The sequence below is a fragment of the Zosterops lateralis genome, assembly GCF_965231275.1.
Source record: "Zosterops lateralis genome assembly, chromosome: 1".
Classification (NCBI taxonomy): Eukaryota; Metazoa; Chordata; class Aves; order Passeriformes; family Zosteropidae; genus Zosterops; species Zosterops lateralis.
This window is the reverse complement of record NC_139762.1, coordinates 13,957,659-13,972,078: the sequence shown is the minus strand read 5'-3', so window position 1 is coordinate 13,972,078 and position 14,420 is coordinate 13,957,659. Positions and strand designations below refer to the sequence as shown.

At 37.3% G+C, this 14,420-nt stretch overlaps 1 long non-coding RNA gene across 1 annotated transcript in view; it reads left to right on the top strand.

Annotated features, from left to right (window-relative positions):
• LOC310914393 overlaps positions 1 to 14,420 on the top strand; it is a 68,712-nt gene that overhangs the window by 36,620 nt on the left and 17,672 nt on the right. The window contains exon 2 of the long non-coding RNA XR_014591023.1: positions 9,593 to 9,675. This is a non-coding gene — a long non-coding RNA (uncharacterized lncRNA). The remainder of the gene's footprint in view (positions 1 to 9,592; positions 9,676 to 14,420) is intronic.

The following is a 14,420-nucleotide window of genomic DNA, read 5'->3' as shown; positions in this document are numbered from 1 at the left end:
TAAAGTTCTTAAAGAGCTCCATGCAATAGAGTGAGTAACATTCCCCATTCCTTTATAAAAGGGAAACTTGAGGAAGAAATTGCTCAGGGAATCCACTTCTTTGATGTGTTTTATTCAGCAGATCTTTCATGGAGGTCAGCTGGAACTCCCAGTGACCTCTTTGCAGCTACATTTATGCCAACACAAAGCAGCTGATGCATTGGAGAGCTAGAGAACCTGGTTAGTAATTTAAAGCCAGGCCTTGTACTTTTAAATCCCACATGTTAAAACAAGAAGAAATATTTGTTTTTCTGACTCTTTCCCCCTGCCTGTGAACACATAACTGTTATAAACTCAGCTTTTTGGATTCTGTGGCTGTGCTGAGAGTGGGATTGCTTGGCCAGGGTGACTGGGCTCCACAGCTGCACCAGGCAGCCTCCCCAGCAGCATTTATTGCACTTATGTGTGCAGCAGGTCATGCTGAGCAATGCACAATTTCTATCCTCACTGCTGGCAGGCTCCGTGCAGTTCACCCTTTCAGGGAGCTCATTGCAACTGTCATTATCTAATTTTCCTAGAAAAGGAAGGGGAAGATTTTCTCCTTTGCTGAAACTACACTACTGATTGTAGAGATGTTTCCCTGCTGCTGGCAGTGAACTGCAGGAAATATGGGACAATCCTTGGGAGGGAACAAGGGGTGACTGAACGTGCAGCCATGCAGCTAATGCACTGAGTGGGCATTCCAGCAGCCTGGATAATGATTATTTATGGTGTGGCTGTGTCTACAGTGACCTGGGTGCTTTCCAAATACAAGGGAAAAACAATCCTTGCACCCAAGAACTGGAGTATAAGAAAACAGTGAGCCTCACAATGAAGGCTGTTTGAGGACAGCCTCAGCAAAGAAACAAGGTACTAAAGCTGAAGACAGCCATAACTAATTTTCTTAAGTTTGTTGCTTTGTTTAATGTCAATACTTGCCACCACACTAATATATCAGCACTATTGCTACTAAAATCTTGTTTCTTTTACAAGTATCTACATGGTTTACCTTCTTTCCACAACCAAGATACCTTATATTCTCCCTTATACCAGTCAAAAGTTTTTTTGGTAAAAAGACAAAAAGTAAGACATTTACCCCTGAGCTATAAAGAGGTAACAGTCTGCAGTTTTAGGGGCTGGGGAAACTTACAGCCACACAAAATTCATTCACTTTCAAATCCTGAAATCCAGAAGCTTGCCCTGTGTTCTCAATCCTGATGACTGGAGACAGTCTTTACAATATAAGGATAAACTGAAAATGTTATCACAGCATGAGGTTGTGGAAAGTTTGAAATTCTATGTTTGTTTTGCCTGGTGCCCTAGGGACTACAGAACAATACAGCCTTCAAGTGTTCAGCAGAGTCAAAATATAGAAATTAAAATATCCTTTGTGATAGGGGAGAAGAGAAATATAATGAATTGGAATGCCTGGTGAGCTATTGCCAGCTGAAGTCTGTGAGAAATGTCACTGATGCCATTTCTGAAGCCTTATGAAACAGCTACAAGGATGGTTTTGGTCAGGGCTGGATTCTCTGGATAAATACTTGGATCAAATTCTTGGTGTTTTCTAGCTCTGGACAACAGTGTAAAGGTGCCTTAAAAACAATCAGGGAATATTTTGCATAGACACACAGTTGTAACTTTATAGTCATGTGGCTCCAGATCAGATTCACTGCTGGAGCCAACAGGGAAGACAGTGCAGTGACAGCCCTGGGCCATGCAGGGATGCTCATGTGTGCTCAGTAGACAACGGCAGGCAGCACATGGAGTGGGGGGCTGCTCCTGAAGGCAAAGGGCTGGTTTGGTCTTGTCTGTTTAGGAGTAGGTGTCTAACCTGCAGTCTGCCAAAGATGTCTCTCCTTCTTTCCAGTTTCTTGATTTCCAGTGCTTTCCTGGGGACAACTGCTCTGTTTTTAATAAGTGGACATATAGCTAAACCTGTTCTTCCAAACACAGCCCTAAGGACCATTTCAGACATTTCCTTAGGTGCCAAAATTGTTTCAGACAGCTAGGAACTCTTGCCATTACAGGAGAGTTGCTTATGGGTTTTGGGAATTACAAGTTAGTTTTACTTTCCTAATTTCTGCCAATCTCAGTCTTGTTTAGGGCTCTGGATCTCAGTCTGGACTCTGGCTACAGAATGTTCTTATGTCAGAATAACTTGTGCATGAAGTCTCTTGCATTTCTCTTTAAAGTTTAATGGTTAAAATTCTTGTTGGACTCAAAACTCCTGATAAGAGAATAGAGCACAGACTTGTAATTTGAACAGGGCTGTAAGGCAGAAGGAGGTCAAGAAGACAGTTTAGAGGAGGAGAGCTAATGATGTTGGACAGAATGAGCTGTGAAGAAGAGCTTTCTGAAGAAACCTGAAATTTGTACTTCTTTGGGATTTGTGTGTATAGTTCTCAGGGGAAAGCAAAGGAGATTGAAGTCTAAGACCAAATTAGCCTTCAATTACATTTGGGGTGTCAGATTTTATTTTCTCAGCCTTTTCTGAAATAGAGATAACAACCACAAAGTTTCTTAATATAATTTGCATGGCACAGAATAAAATTGGCCAAAAGAATGAGAAAATAAAGTAGGAAAAGAGAATGCCATGACTTTATGGAGGAGGGTATGGGCTGTGGTTCACCTGCGTTTGTCCCCTATAATGGCTCATCACAGAGCACATTTCTCACTTCATGCAACTCCTGCTAAATAAGAAAAGCCTAAATCAATCAGTGGAAGCTTTGCAGAGTAGCATTAAACAAACTCACTTTAACTTAACTGTTTTTCCAGATTTCAGGTGTGAATCTCAATGCTTTATGCTTTTTTCAAGCAAACAAGATACTGTCCCAGGACTCTGCAACCCAGTCTCGTTAATGTCATGACAAAAAAAGAGACACATTATGAAGTTTTCATTCATCTTTTCAAAATTGTTGGCCACATCCAAGCACTGATATATATTATTGCAAATCTTCTGGGTGAGGCTTTAAAATGTGTTTGCAAGCAAACTCCTGGCAATTTTCAGGTAAAGGCCTTCTGACAGCTCTCTGAAAATATTTCTCCAGGTGTAAAGTTTCTAAGTAGGTCAGGACATCTGTCTGTAGAAAGTTGCTGTACAGAGTGCCCCTGTGGTGGTCTGAGGTGCTGAGGAGGTGGTGGGCTGAATTTGGAGCTATGATGGTGCAAGAATGAGATCTTAGCTGCTTCTCACATGGAGTTTTCAAATGAGACTAAATTTCTTCTGGGAATCCCTCATATCCTGGAATGAGACTAATGTTTGAAGACTGAGAAGTGGCCATAGTAAGGCGAGAAAATGTTTGCTTGTACCTAAGGATCCTTTCTAAAATAAGAGTGCTAATATTTCTTTCTGAACTCAAAAGGAAAATCAGCCACTACTGAAATGCAAAAGAGCTACAGTTATTTCTACAGGACCAAAATGTCATGCATTGTCAAACAACATATTAGCTAATTTCCTATTTGAGAAAATTGACAGTTAAGGAAATACCCTTTTGTGACTGCTGAAAAGTAATGGGGAGATTTGGGCTTCTTAATTAGCACAACTTAAGGACGGAGCTTCTATGTACTGGACTTTAGACATGTAAAGACAATTATCTGAAAATAGTAAATATAAATAATTTTTATCTTACTTGATGCAAAATAAGTTGCTGCTGATAATGTAAGTGGTGAATTCAAGAGAAGCACCTTGGTTTCTTGAGGTGCAAAGAAAACTAAAATGAGTATTTGCCAAGAGCTAAGTACCCAGTGATTTGCCTATACTGCAAATACATGTATGCAAATATATGAAAATTCTCATATACTACTGTTTGATTGCTAATAGGTAGTATAAGCTTTCATTTACTTTTTTCCTATTATCTAGAAAAATAGCATGAGAATTTTAGAAAATATTCTGGTTTCCAGCCTCACCTATTTAGTAATTCTGAGGAAAAAACTATACTCATAAGTGATATTGATTGAAGCTGGAAATATTTTAAAATGTCTTTCAGCTGTTAGAAATGGCTTTGGACATTAAGTGAATACGAATCAATCGAAACCCTCTAAGACTGTTAATAACTAAAATATTAAGGATGATTCAACACCTGCCTAGCACATTTCTATAGTGGATCTTAGAAAAAGTTGATATTGTGTAGTTATAACAATGTGATATTGTTTCTAATAAAGTATTATACCATAATACATTCAATAAGAAAAATTTTCAACAATTTTTTTTTGCATAATAATATGACTGAGCTGAATACACCTTAGGAAAAAAAAGGGATGTTGTTCAGTGTTATATATTAATTTTTTCCTTGCTTTCTCACTCTGATTTAAGGACATAGAAATGCCTTAATAGCTTGCTCTAAAAAGATATAGTGACTTTATAGAAAATATTAAGCATTGCTGAAAGCTGAGTATTATTGAATGAGGAGTACTGCGTATCTAAGTTTTCATTCTATTATTTGTCAGTGCTTCAGGATCTTGAATTAGAAAATGGTAAAATATTCTAGCATGATCTTGCTTCTCTCAGTTACTTAATGTGTAGGAGGTATTATATCCATTCTTACCTCAAATGAATAGTGAAAATATTATTTTACACAATTTGGACAGTTTGCAATAACCTCCTAAATGCTATTCTGATATGGCTGAGGTCCAAATTAAAATTAATCAGTTTTACTTGTTAAAGGCTTTATAAATGTTATATAAATATAACATTACAGGCTTAGAAAGAATTTAGAAGATACTTGAGTGCATTATACTGGTACTGAGTACCACTTAATATAATAAATAATTTATACTTTTTGAAGTACTTTTTTTTCCCCCCAGCTTGGCTTCATGGGCTAATACAGCTGTCACAGCTGCACAAAATAGTCTTAAGAAGCATCCAGTGTTGCAAGGTGTTCTCAGTGCTTTAACATTTCTCTCTAATTTAACATTAACATAGACATTACTTAAACACTAAGGCAAATTGAAAGACAGCTGTGATTCCACTGACATGAACTTACTTTGGATTTTAACCAATGAAAGTCAATTTTACTGGCCTTTAATTGAAAATAATATTTTTTATTTGTTAAGAAGGTGCTTCTCTTAAAAACTGCAGGGTGCTGTAATCATATAAAGAAACTGAGAAGCTTTCTCTTATATTTCTTTGTATGTGTTGGTGAATGGACATTCCTAGAAAAAGAATTTAAGTGTTGTTGGGTTAAATATTGACAAGACAACAGAAAATAAACTGTATAAATCTGGGCTTTCTGAAATAATATTTAGAAGAGGGGTCATTTGCTGTAATGAAAGAATTAAAAAATTACTCTTATTTGAAAAATATTATGATGAAGAAATGAGTCTTACTTACTACTTACCTGGCTAAGCATTTTGTTGATTTTATAGCTAAATTACTTTCCTAGTATCCCACTGGGTTGTTTTTTTATTTCAATCAAGCTTCATTATTTTGGAGATGGTTCCATTATTTCCCTTAGTTTCAGACCTCACATGGAGTTACTACACAAGTTGCATATGTGGAACAGTTATGTTTGCCAAGGCTGTCTACCTAGAGAGTTGCTGTTTTGTGAGTACTGATTTCACACGTAAAAGGAGGAAAAGGCAAAATCAAGGAAAACTTTGTTTTCCAAAGTGGCTGGAGAGATGTAGCTGCAGAACTGAAGGCACAGCCTTAACCTCTGAGAGATGGATATTAAAAAGGTTTTTTTTTAAATTTACTGTATATGGGTCCCAGGTACTGTTGTCAAATGGTTTAGAAAAAACCTGAACTTCATAAATATAGAGGAGAGGTTTATTGAGGCTCCTTAGCATAAATGAACACTGATGACACTGAACAAATCCTATTGAAAGTGCATGTTCTGATCTAAGTGTTGGACTAATCAAATGACAGGAGGGAAAAGAAGATTTTCCAAGTACCATTCCTAAGGACTTGTCTGATCCTGACATGGGAGTAAACAGCTCTTACCTGTTGTGAGCTGAACTGCAGCTGGAGCAGTGGAACAAGCTCTGGGCAGGTGTGTGTTTGCAGCAGCAGCCTGGGCCATCCACAGCTCCAGCACAACCCTGCAGGGTCAGGGGCTGGGTCAGCACTTGCACCCTCTTCTCCCCAACAGGAGTGCACCAGCTCCCTTTGTGCTGGCTCCCTTTTCTCTTTCCTGGGACTGCAGCTGGTGGAATGCATAGATGGGCCCTTCCTATGGCTGATGAATCTGTACCACGGGGGAGCTGCTGGCTCTGACCCCACCACCTGAGTTCTGGCCCTCTCCCAGCCCTTCTAGAGATTCTGGGAGCTCCAGGAGTGGTGATATGTGACCCTGACAGCTCAGAGCTGTCTGAATGCAGAGAGCACAAGGCATTTTTTATAACACTTTAATTATGCTGAGAACGATACCTGTGCAGGAGCCATTCCGTTGGGAAATCAGCATGTGATTGTGGGAAGGTCAGAAATGGAGAAATTTATACTCCAGGTGGTCAAATGGTAGATTTCTGCTAAATGGGCTTTGGTTTTCTGCATGGACTTGGAATGTGCTAGGAAGACAAAAGTGAAGGTTTTTATGTACAGAATGACTGCTTTTTCTCCCCACCTGGAGGTAAGCAAGCAGGAGCAATGTGTGGGAAACATTCTTGATATCTCTGATATCTCAACAGTCTTTTTTTTTTTTTTTTTTTTTTTTTTTTTTGAGTTTTGCTAGTTTTGTTGCTATCTGTTTGACAAAAGGCAAAAAGCTCTGTGTATGATTAAAGGATAAATAATTATTATCTCTTTAGCTGAAGAACTGTCAATAAGCCATCTAACACATTATATATCTCTATCAAAGTCTGACTGTGTAGTAAAATCTTTCCAACTACATGAAAGACAAAAGAACTCTATAAAGCAGAATATGCTTTTGGTTACGAAAACCTCCACTACTAGGATGTCTGCCTAGTTATCTATAAGTGGCTGAACTGAATAATACATTTGAATATTGAAAGCTCTGTTTTAGGATAACATTTTTAGGATAATATTTTTTCTTAGCTGGTTTTGGTCCTGAAAGACTTAGATTGTCTAAAGAGATATGAAAGTGCCTCAGCAAAATGAATTCTTAATTTTACTTGGTTACTCAAGTTAATGTTATATATTTTGAGTATTGTTAAATATTTATATAATTATGAAATGATAAAAAAACCCCATAAGTCAAAATATTCAGTTCACTGAAGTTTTGAAATTTAGAGGTATTATTTTTCTGGGCTGTTTTCCAGCTTTTGGAATAGGATAGTGCATCTGTGTGCACAGCTGCCCATGTCACATGCTGGTTTCCATTCTTCTGTGTTCTTCAATACCAATATAATAGGGTTCATTGGATAAAAATTTACAACTATTTTTTTACTTTGAGATGAATTTCCAAAGTACATTATTATGGCTTTCACTTCATTCATTGTTTCAAACTTCAGGTAGTTATATATAGAAAGGCTTCTCTGTGAGGGTTTATTAAACAAACCAAATGAAAGGTATTCAAATCTAGAAGAGAAGGGGTCTAAAGATATACTATTAAATCCAATGTACTTTAAACCTTTAGATTTCTGTGGCTTTTGGTGTACTATGGAGAATTTTTGAGGTTCTGTGGTGTAACAGGTACCCCTATGGTTAAGGCACCACTCAGAATATTTGCTGCAGTCACTCTTGATATTGAAACAGCAAGAGGAGTGAATGGGACTGTTTTTTGGGATTTGATATTTTAAAGTGGTAGTTAGGTATAAGTAATTTAAGAAAAAAATTCAAATTTTTCACAGGGGGTTGTCTACCAATAAGGGGAAAGAGGGGAGGAGTGTATGCTGTAGTGAGAAAGAGTAGGGAACAAAGTGTTTGCAGAAGGCTTGAGGTGGCTCAGCCAGCCCCTAACACAGCATAACTCCTGTCCTGGCTCTGTGATCAGTTCTCATGAGATTTTTGTCATCATCTTGCATACACATCATGTTATGGGAACCCTTTCTGTCTTACCTGGTTCTGCTAAGGCTCTTCTACCCACTCTGGAAGAAGTGACACAGATACACTTAACAGCTGGGAGTGCTTTTGGAACCAAATGCAGCTGCAGCTCCCTGCCAGATGGAACTTAGGAGGGAAGAGTGAGGAGCCATGGGGTATTGAATCCCCCGAAGGTAGGCAGGTGTTTACAGATGTTTACAGGTGTTTAACAGATATGGCAGATGAAAAGATTTTCAAAGGTAAACTTTCACTCCTGATTAATGATATCCTCAGGTACAGATGTTAAATTTTTCAGGTATTTTCCTGTGCCATTCTTATTGATGGCATTTTTAGAAACTTTCTTAACTGACAAGAATATTTAGTGCCAGGACTCTGGCAGGATCTGTAGTAAACTCTCTGTTTCAATATATCAAAGAGTATCTCTTTTTATGTCATACAGATAATGTAAGGCATGAATAATGAAGTGTAAGGACTTGAAGCCTTCTCTGCTCATTGCTTGAGTGTGTGCACAAGGCAAATATACAACTGATGAATTCATATTAGCTGAAATTGAATTTTTTTTCTTTTTTAGAAAATCTTTTATATCTGTATGTTTTTCTTTTCACAAATCTCTGTTCCTGAGGATGGAAGCACCTTCATGAACCAAATATGTAATTTCGTAGGTCTTTTTATTGTTTGGATTCTTCTATATAACAGAGAAGTTTTTGACAGAAAACCTCTGTGCGACACCACTCCTCATGTCTCATATTTCCATTGGTACATTTTTACATTAAAATGGTTCAGTGGGATTATAAGGTAACAAGAATTACTGTTGAAGCAAAAAAATGGCTCACCCTGTTCCCCTCATGCTTTGAGCTTGTCATTTTAACAGTTAACTCTTTCCTCAAGACCCTATAAATGGAGATTTCAGACTTTTGAAAAAAATATTTTCATATAAACACATAGAATATTGATTGCTCATGAAATTATGGCAAAACAAATTGAGTCAATTTGATGAAGTTTTAAGGCTGATGAACTTGGAGAAGGCTGAAAGAACAGATTAGTTAGCCGAGTGAAAATTGAGTTCAGAACTGAAAATTAAGCATTCAGCCACCTGGAGAAGCATGTCACTGAAAAGAAATTGCTGAATAGCTGTCTGTAGTTTGGTTTGCTGCCTGCAGTTTGTCGAATGTATAAGCCACAGTAAAAATGGTTTTGAACTTATTTATGGTACTTTTTTGCTGAAGACCATATGCTGCTTAGCTTTGCACAGATTGCTATTGTCAGCCTGCTGTGTTTTGCCTTTCTACATGAAGGAGAAATCTAGAGTGGATTTTTTAATAAGTTTGTGAAAAATTGGTTAATAGAATGGACTTAGAAATGAACAAGATAATTTCATAACAGAAACAACATGCAAAATTAAATTAGCTTTTAAAAGACAGTGGTTTCTTTTGAAAGCAGTGTAGCAAAACACAGGGGAAAAAAGTGGAATTTTGTAGTTTTGAAGCTATATCATTTGTCTCTGTCTTGTCTTTGAATGCAAGAGATAGAATATGATAAAAAGTCATGTCTCTTCCCAAATAATTGTCAATTTTGTCCTCTTCCTTCTCCTCCCACTTCTCATTTTTTTATTTTTATTTTTCCATTGTTTAGATTTGAAAAGAAAATGAAGATGAAATTCAACAAAGAAAAAGGGAGAAGCCAGAATGAAATACACATAATATCGAACATGTCATGTAAGTCTGATGCAGATTTTCAAAATTAAGTTTTTCTGATTTAATGATTTTCCACTACAAAATTTAAAAGAGAACACTCTGAAAAAGAAAAGCTCTCATGATAATCTGAAAAGTTTTAAATAATTTCTAGCATTCAGTTATGCTTGTTATGTCAAATGTGGATCTTGAACAAAGTTACCCAACAGATCTAGAAATTGCTATGTGATAGTAATGTCTTGTTCCAGTTGAAGCCAATGACAAAAATCCCATTTCCTTCAGGCTGGGATTTCTCCCCATAATATCACATTTAAAGTGTTTAAAGTTTCATCAGTGCATATTCTCTGACTCCATGTATGCAGTGGTTCCTCCCTTTCCAGGTAGAGGGTCTTATTTAATGTGAACATAATAGGAGAACCAATAAACCCACAAGTTATCCTGTAAAAGCTTTCATCTCTAGGAAAAAGTTTTACTTTCACTCTAACAAAAACAGATAAACAGCTTTTTCATTTAATGCAAAAAAAAAGAAAAAAAAAAAAAAAAGAAAAAAAAAGAGAAAACCCCCACTCACTTAAGAAGTTTATTCATATTTTTCTTTCAAAGTTTTCTTTGAAAGGCAGAGGATAATCATAAATGCAATTCCTAAGGAAGTAGTTGTTCTACTGGTGAGAATCAGCATGTAGCCAGGTTAGAGCTGAGTCCTTTTTGCTTATTGAAGAAGTGATCACAGGGCTGACAGCTGGAGTTTACTCGACTGTACAATAAAGCATCCCTATAGGTACCTTTTGTTGTATTTAAAATGCCAAGTGTAATCTTAACACACTTTTTTCTTTGCCTTCCTTTTTTTCCCTCTGTTGAGTATTATATCTTTAACCAAGGAAATGAAAAGAAGATAGATAAGCAAAAGAGATCAACATGTACCCCAATTATTTAAGACACTCTCTGGGGAAATGATGTCCTTCACTTATTTATGTTTTATTCTTGTATTTTTGGGTTAGCCAATGAAGAGAAAGTCCAGTAATTACTTGAAGTTTTGTGCCATGATGATAGTTTAAATGAGTAGAAATCTGTATGACAACCACATTCCTTGATGAGATTTCATGTTGTCCTCCAAACTCTGTGCATTAACACTGCTTGAATACACTGCTAGAATATACTTAACTGAAAATAGGCCCTACAATATTGAAACACAGGAAATAAATCCCCAAAACAATAAAGTCTCAGATGCTCTGGACTAATTAAATAGATGTGTTTTTTGCAGTTTTGGAAATTATAATCTGTTTCAATATATTTTGAAAACCCTTTTTACTATCACTCTAGAGGGCAAGTGTGTTTGCTTGTTTACATTCCCTATACAGTTTCCAGTCACAGGACTTGCCATAATCATCATTCACTGATCATATTTTGTTAGTAATTCTTTCTCCAGAATAGGAAAAACTCGTGGCATCTGTCTTGTTGTCGAAATGAAACAATCTGTGGACAATCACAGTGCTTTGTGATGCCCTCGTTCTATGACACAGAGAGAAGATACATATGAGTGGATACAGGCATCTACTGCCTGGAAAATCACTGTGTGAACTTCATATTTTTGAACGTGTGCTGTCACACCAGAATATTGTGGATGACAAATATTTTGTCATCGTATTTCAGAGGATACAAATTATCAACTGTGTGAAGTTTAACAAGAAAAAATACCAGATTCTGCACTTGGAAGATTCTGGTCATCAGCACAGGCTGGGGAATGACAGGCTGGAGAGCAGCCCCGTGGAAAGTCATCTCAGAGTCCTCACTGATAGCAAGTTGAACATAAGGCAGCAGTGCCCTGGCAGCCAGGAGGGCCAGCCCTGTCCTGGGGAGCATCAGGCACAGCCAGGCAAGGGAGGGGATTGTCCTGCTCTGCTCTGCGCTGGGGCGACCTCACCTCGAGTGCTTGGGGGACGTTTTCTGTGCCACAATAGAGGAAGAATACAGAGCTATTAGAAAGCATCCAAAGACTGACTACAAAGATTGTGGAGGGCCTGAGGGGAAGCATTAAAGGAGTGCCTGAGGTCACTTGGTCTGCTCAGCCTGGAGAGGAGACTGAGACCTCATTGAAGTTTAGAACTTCTTACATGGAGAAGAGGAGGGACAGACACTGATCTCTCTGGTGACCAGTGACAGCACCAGAGGGAACAGCATGAAGCTGAGTCAACGGAGGTTTAATTTGGATATCAGGAAAAGGCTCTCCACTCAGAGGGTGGTTGGGCACTGGAAGGGACTCTTCAGGGTAGTGGTCATGGCACCAAATCTGATAGAATTCAAGAGGATTTTGGATGCTGTTTTTAGGCAGATGGTATGAATTTTGGAGTTGTCCTGTGCAAAGTCAGTATTTGGATTTTGTGATCCTTGTGAGTCCTCTCTAGATCATGATATTCCATGATTCTCTTTTTTTTTTTTTTTTTTTTTTTTTTTTTTTTTTTTTTTTTATTTTTTTTTTTTTATTTTTTTTTTTTTTATTTTATTTTCAGCTTTATTCTGTAACTTTGTTTTAGGTATTAGGTAAAGAACTTCCAGTGTACTTTGTGCCAACTTAGGACGTTCATCATGTTTTGCACAGAGATCACATAGGGCATAACTGAAATTCACAGGTAACATTGTGCTTGTTACCACATGTAGTAAGTATTCAGTTTTGCTTTTAGACATCAGGCAGTCAAGACTGTCACTTGACAGAATTTGACTCCAAAGAAAAAGTAGAATGAAATGAAACTTCTTGTTGAAATGCAGAATTACATTTTGGGTCAGCTTTTCTTCTCCATTAGCATCAGATGACAGGGTGCCTTCTTGCAGGAGTCATGCAAATACAGAACCTCTCTATTTCTACCAAAGCTGTTTCATGAGTGGGTGCTGGTGAATGGAGAAGTGTGAATTATGACCTTATTTCTTACTCTGTTTTAAGATATAAAGCAGAGTAGGAGTTCTGAGTGTCAGACATGCAAGGTTCCTGCAGAAATACTCTGCTAGTGATATTTGATGGCCACAAAGGCTTGTAAAAATAAGTATGTGGCTACTGAGGAAAAGGTGTGCTAAAGCCTTTCAAAAAGGGTAATAAAAGGGTAATGTGTTTTATTGCCAAGTCATCCAGTGAGGAACTCAGGTGAGTAAGGCAGTGCCAACAATTTTGGACAAGTGTACCTCACTTATGTCCCTATTCTTTAGATCAAAAGGTTTAAATTCAAACTGTTTACTTCTAATAGAACTGAAAAACAAAGTCACTTTGTTTGTTTGTTTCAAAACAGATCTGAAAAATAACTTTCACTTCTACACCCACCATTGACTGTTTGGTTTTTGAAATTTAGCCAGGAAATGTGCTATGTAAAAAGTGGACCTGAATGATCATTTAAATGTTTGTATTCTGCAATAGCTGTTGGGATTGGGTAAGTGTCATGAAAATCTCATGAGATTGTGACTGAACCTAACATGCAATTCTTTCATGAGCTCTAGATCATAAATATTTCACATTTCTTGACAGCACACAAGGCTCTCATTTCTATTTGAAATGGGTACATTTTACCTTGTCCACTGAGCCCCCTTGCACTCTTGGCAAATATGGATATAAACAGGATGCAAAGGGTTACCTCGAAAATTATTCTGTCAATAGGAGTGGCCTTTTGCATGGCCAGGACAGGCTGTGACATCTGAGGAAGAGCCCTACACAGGAGTGGTGACTCGGAGTCCTTCTGCATCTCCATGGTACTCCATTCACTGGCTCTAAGAGCAGGAGAGATCAGATTATAGAAAATTCTGGGTTTATCTAGTGTGTAGTGGTCAATCAGGCTGGCAGAAAGTGCTAGTCTGGCATAACTTCTCTTACCATCTTGTTCAGTCTTTGGCTTAAGGCACAATCTATTTTAAAAACACAGTATTCCTGTAACTTTCTTCCCTAGCTCCCATTCCTATTCAGTACACATACAGGGTTGAGAAAAAAGCCCAGAAAATGGCACTGTGGCCAATGTTTGTCTGTTATAACCAGAGAGGAATGTCTTGAATTTAATAGGCTTGGTTTGGGAGATCTGTTTTTGTCCACTATAACCAATTGTCCATTATGACCATGTCCATCATAAGTGTAGTGTGCACTGTATAATTTAACAGCAGTGGTTAGTACAGCAAAAACCAACTGTTGAGGCTGGGTGGGAAACCTGAGATATTTTGTTAACCAAATATGTCCTAAAATAATCTTAATTTTTGGAGAAACTATCAATCTCTGCATTCTTGGCTAAGTGCTGTTGTTGAAATTTTAAAATGGTCTATTCATCCTTAAATATAAGCTTCACCAAGAAAAGAAAATGAATTTTTTTTATTCTTTCAAAATATCAGATACTTTATGTACTAAGCAGAACCTTGGCATTCTTGAGCTTAAGGAAAAAAGGTTAAAATGGGTGGGGAACTGACCCAATTAGTTTCTGTGGAGGAAAGTGGAACCTTTAAAAATTGGAAGTGTAAAAATACAATGTGTCTTATGAATAGAGAACAAATATATAGGACTAAGCTTTCTCATCACAGTTTAAATAAATTTTATGGACATTTCAGGATTTCAGTAAAAGTCGTCACAGTTTAAAAAATTTAACTTATTAAGTCTTGTTGTATTAAGGGCAGGAAATGGAATAGAGATTCATTTAAAAAGCAGTGTATTTTATCCTTTTAAATGCCAATGATCTTTAAAAAATGGAAATTAGCTTTGCTTAAGCTAAGTCTAAAGAAACATGTCCTTGCTTTTGCTATGTGAAAAAGAA